Source organism: Chrysoperla carnea, chromosome X (genome assembly GCF_905475395.1).
Source record: "Chrysoperla carnea chromosome X, inChrCarn1.1, whole genome shotgun sequence".
NCBI lineage: Eukaryota > Metazoa > Arthropoda > Insecta > Neuroptera > Chrysopidae > Chrysoperla > Chrysoperla carnea.
The window spans coordinates 28398949-28404424 of record NC_058342.1 but is presented as its reverse complement, the minus strand read 5'-3'; the positions used below and the strand labels follow the sequence as shown (position 1 = coordinate 28404424).

Below are 5476 nucleotides of genomic sequence, written 5' to 3'. Positions count from 1 at the left end.
GAGAGCCCTTTTGGGTGAAATGTGTTTTTTTTTATGATCAACTCACGAAGACATGTACTTTCTGTTAACTTTAGAAAAGAATTTATTTGATTAAGGCTGTTGTCTCGCTATGAGCATAAAGTCAGAAAATTCTAAATCATTATTTCACGACTTCGGGCTCACTCTATTTTAAGGAATACCTTTTAGCTTATTTGGTAGCTTTTTCAAACACTGAAACGATCTGCTTTTGTTGAAATTATTATTAAAAAAAATACTTGTCACACTATTAAAATTTTAGAAACCGCTTAAATTAGTCGCTTAATTTTTTTTAAATGGCCATATTTCTGAAACTTTAAAATATTTTGACTGTTCCACTTAACATAGACAAGACTGAACTCGAATGTACAGAAAATGTCAAGCCAAAATCAGACAGTTTGTAGAACAACCAATATTTCATATGTATCAGATTTTTCATTATGGTCCTTGATTTTTATGTCAGGGCGTTTAAAAATGTGGCATATTTTTATCAGTTCATTGTCATCTAACTACTTATATGTATCATTTCGAATACAAAAATTGTATAATGCGGATATTTTAATGTTAGCAGAAACAGTTTGTTCTTTTTGTAACGGTGTAGTACACTTGGTGTAAAAAGTAGAGACAGAATTATTATAGTATTATAAAACTATCATTTTCTAGATACACTCGTTGTTAATAGTTTACACATTACGGTGCTAAAAGAATATACTTATGTAATGTGCTTATTAGTACAGTAAAAGATGTAACAAAAATCGACTAATAAAGGAAAATGAAAGAAACCGCTTGTATTTTGATAAAACCTCGTGGAATGTGTTTCTCAGGTGTTATATATCATTAGTAATGCATGCGTTAGTTGCGAAAATGTTTCTATTTGTTAATAAACAAGAAATTTTCAATTCAATGAAACGATCAATGTTAAAGTTCACTTAAAAAATTAGTAACTAGACAACTTGTATTACGTAAATGTTAAAAAGTGTGTCAAATAATCGAAAACTATTATAAAAGTATTCGATAAAATTCCATCTTTTTAAGATAAATAAAAATAAAAATTTTTTAGAAAAACTGAACAATAAAAATTTGGTCTCATGGGCATAAGCAGAACTTGAATTTTTAAGTAGGATGAATGCCAAAAATAAACTATAAATAATTAATTTTTCAGTCATAACAAACAAGGGTAATACGAAAATATTTTTAATATCATAATCGGTTTATTTTAAATTTAAAATATCACAATTGAAACAAACAATTGATTGAGTTAACTGTCGAAATACCATGTACAGACGATTTTGATTACGTAATAGTTTATTTTGTTACGTTACATAAGTAAAAAAAGAAAATTATACACAAACTAATAAGATAATCGTTCTTCTCACTTCTTTAGTGTACATAGTAATAAACAAACACATACATATATACAAAACATGTATACTTGATACAAAACAATACATGTATACGATATATTTGTTTTAACCTAATTTGCGCCCTCACGGGTAAAAATGTTTCAAACAAAAGTTGTTTATTTTTTATAAGGAACATTTCTTTACATTTGTTCTATCTCTAACGGTTTAGAAAATGGACCCAAGGAACCAAGATCCAGTTGATCTATGTTGCTCTTTTATGAACTCGACCTCATTTTTTACTCAAATATTTTCAATTTAAATATCTCTTTTCTTTTTTGAGTTATCGGGTTGAGAGACGGACAGATGGACAGTCGGAAATAGGCTCTTAAGGGATTTTATGAACACCTACATCAAAATTTTGTTCGTAACATCAATATTTTTAAGCATTAAAAACTTGGGACTAAACTTAGAATACCATGATATATTTCATATATACATAGTAGAAAAATTGAAAAGTGGTTGTAGACATTGAAAAATCCAACTTTTATGGAATCATCTAAATATTATTTGTAGGTTAACTTGTTTTATTTATTTTTCCAAACAAAAGTTTTCAACTTATGATCAATTGCTTATATCCACCAGGGTTATATGAAATCCGCTATTCTCTAAAATGGCCAAAACTAATCTAACAACTAAGAAAATTGAACATATCAAATTTATGTCTGGCTTGATATAAAAATTAATCACTCATCCCTGGCGGGGATCGAACCCACGACCTTTGGATTAGAAGTCCAACGCGCTATCCTCTGCGCCACAGGGACTATTATTATATTAATAAAGAGGTTTTTAAAAGACCATCGCACATAATTAAGAGAAACAATACGTTTAATTTCATAGTATAACATTTTTTTAAAATAAACTCTGAATAAGATTAGCCATCGTAAGAATTGACCGACGTTTTGATCGTTGACATCCATACAGTTCGTTTAGTTGATTACTTCCGCTTTTATTCATCAACCATAAATGATAGATTTAATAGTTTCAAACATACATATATAGAATAACTTCAATAACATAGTATTCGTTGATTGTGTACGTAGTGGGTGGAGTGTCGATTGAATCGATCGCAGCGCTATCATCTTATAAAATTCGTTTTATTTATAATATAATTTATTTTCAATTGTTTACACTCAAATGGTATAGTCAAATTAAAATTATTGAAAAATAACAATTAATTAAACTTTTTGCCTTAGAATTTGTGAAAATAAAAAACGAAGTTGCATATTTAAAATTTAAAACTAAATTAATATACTTATTTAAAATTGACAGAAAGTTGAATTAAAATTTCAATGTGAACCATACCTATAAAAAAACTATAGACCTAAAATACGTTGGTCCTTAAAAATGATGTAATTAAACTAGTGTATTATTGCCATGGAAACGCCTGAAATAAAATCCATGCACGGGGCGAATAGTATTAACATCCGAATAAGTACTATGGATGTCTATGTGTCGGTACAAAGTTCGAATTGAATACTTATCATGGTGCGCTCTACATTCTAAAACTAAAATATAAGCAACAAAATAGCTTTGTATACTCTTACCATTAACTCTATATTAGTCAGTGGCTTTTATTACTTTATACCTAAAAATATTAAGCTGTTTATCCATCGAATTTTCTTTCGGAATATAGATTAATTATGTATTTCTGCCATCTATTGAGCAAAAGAATCCGATTTAGGAGACCTAAAACAAATGAACACAAATGTCAAAAATTATATTTAAAATAATCAATCTTTTAAGAAAATTAGCACTTGCAAAAATATAAAGATTACAAGAGTTTACCAGGAAAATAGCTACATTATTTCGTAGCACGGATACGTTTTTTATGTTTTAATATAGGCTTTATATACAATGTGCCGCATTTAAGATAAAGACACGATCATATTTTCGTTATTTACAGAGATATCGATTTGAAATTTTTCGCAGTCTCACAGGGTGGGTTACATTTTTTAAGATACTTATCATAATATCAGTTTACTACAAATTGACAAATAGAGCCGATTCTTAATATTTTGCCTTGCTTAGAATATTTTTTATACCTATATACCGATTTTTTATACCTATATACCGAATTTATCCAGTTTTTACATTCCATAGCATACTAGTCATAAATGGTTATTTTTTAATTTTATAACTAGTAATAATTTTGAGTAGGTAAAAAACTAAATAATGCAAAAATTAAAAATGCGAATTTTATCATAAAAATCGGTATATGGTTATAAAAAAATATTCTAAGAAACTTTTTGTAATAGTTTTTTTTAAAAATACACAAAATATTAAAAATAAGCGGGGATTCTCATTTGAAAAATCGATTTTCGGTTCGCTGTAGCATTGAGGTTATGTTCAAGGTCAAATCCAAGATCACCACTGAATTTCTTGCCAAAAAATACGTCGAAAATGGTATTTTTAATTTTTTTTCGCTCTGACTCTGCGAGATCTCCAGGCAGCTTCCATACTTTTGAGACACCATGTATAAAATGAAAAGAGCCTAAATGGCCGAGCGGTTTAAGGCATTAGACTCTGACCGGTCGTGTATTTAGACATAGGTTGCGGGTTCGAATCCAATGAGGGCGGTAGAATTGATCACATTGTCGTCGCTTGGATAAGAACGAAGCAACCGAATCCACCCACATCAAATTGTAATTGTAAATATGTATGAAGTTATATAAATAAAGATTAACAAATAATGATGTGGGTGGCCTCTGTTATAGGCGCATATGTCAGAGAAACGGAGGTTAAACCCCATTATTATTATTATTATTATGTATAAAATGATGATGAAGATGTCTTTAAAAGAAAATTTAAAATATAATAGAAATCATGATTGTCATGATTCGACCGAAACTATTCGATTCATCTCTGACGGGGATTTCCCTGTATTCATCCCTGCATTCATTTCCCGCATTCATCCCTGACGGGGATCATACTCACGACATTTGAATTAGAAGTCCTCTGCTTCACTGGTACTCTTCTCAATTATTTATACGGAAAATAGTGATTTGAAAATGTGACAATTTTGTAAAGCATTTTGAAAAGACGATTGGGTAAAGAGGTAATTTTCATAAAAACAGTAATTTAGGACTCTCTAGATAGAAGGATGTAATAATATTTTTATGATATGGGTAGATTTTATGTATGAACATATAACATTAATGTTGAAATCAACTGGAAAACTCTATGTAAATGCTCTCCATCTAAAATATTATTTACAACCAAACCATTATTTTACTACTGGTAAATCCCATAGGAATCAACTTTTGTAAGTGACTTTGTTAATATATACATACATACATTCATACATACAGTGTAGTCGATATTTTGTGAGATACGTGGGGATATGTTCGATATGATAGCTTATTATTTTATACACATAATGTTATGAAGAATTCTGCTACTTCATGCGAATCATATACCCACAAATATATATGCTGCTAGTTTTTGGATATTAACTTAACATAGAATAAAAACAATTATTTAAAAAATCAAAAAAACCCGACTGTGTCAAATATAAACTGAAAAGAATAAAAGTCCAGCAGTTTAAAATCTACACCGGCTCAACCCTGATAAAAAATCCGATTGAATTCCCTTTCAAATTTCCAATTAATTCCGATTGAACTCCAATTCAATCCAATAGAACTCAATATTAAATTTTCAATTCGATCCCATTCATGAATTGCAACCAATTGGAAATGCATTGGATATTTTTTCCCAATTAAACCCGATTCATTCCAATCAAATTTTAATTCAAAATTTTAATTGATTTCAATTGGAATTAAAAAATTGAATCCTGTTAATTCTGATTCGTTGAATTGGAAGTTTTCAATTCATGAATCGGATTTTTTTACCAGGGAAATCTTCCTAATAATGGATCTCGATTTAACACAGTCGGGTTTTTTGATTTTTTAAATATTTTGATTTATTTACGCTTTCAGTTTGGATTTTCAAATACCTATTCAATAATACCCCACTTGACATAATTCGCCGACTTTCATTTCTTTTATTTTTCACAATATGGAGCCTGGTGGTCGCCATATTCAATTTTCATTATTGCCATA

General features: G+C 29.1%; 1 non-coding gene across 1 annotated transcript; it reads right to left on the bottom strand.

Moving 5' to 3' along the window:
• Positions 1 to 2106: 2106 nt before the first annotated feature.
• On the bottom strand, positions 2107 to 2179 carry Trnar-ucu. The gene has a single exon. It is a non-coding gene; the product is annotated as a tRNA-Arg (tRNA).
• Between the last annotated feature and the right edge of the window lie 3297 nt (positions 2180 to 5476).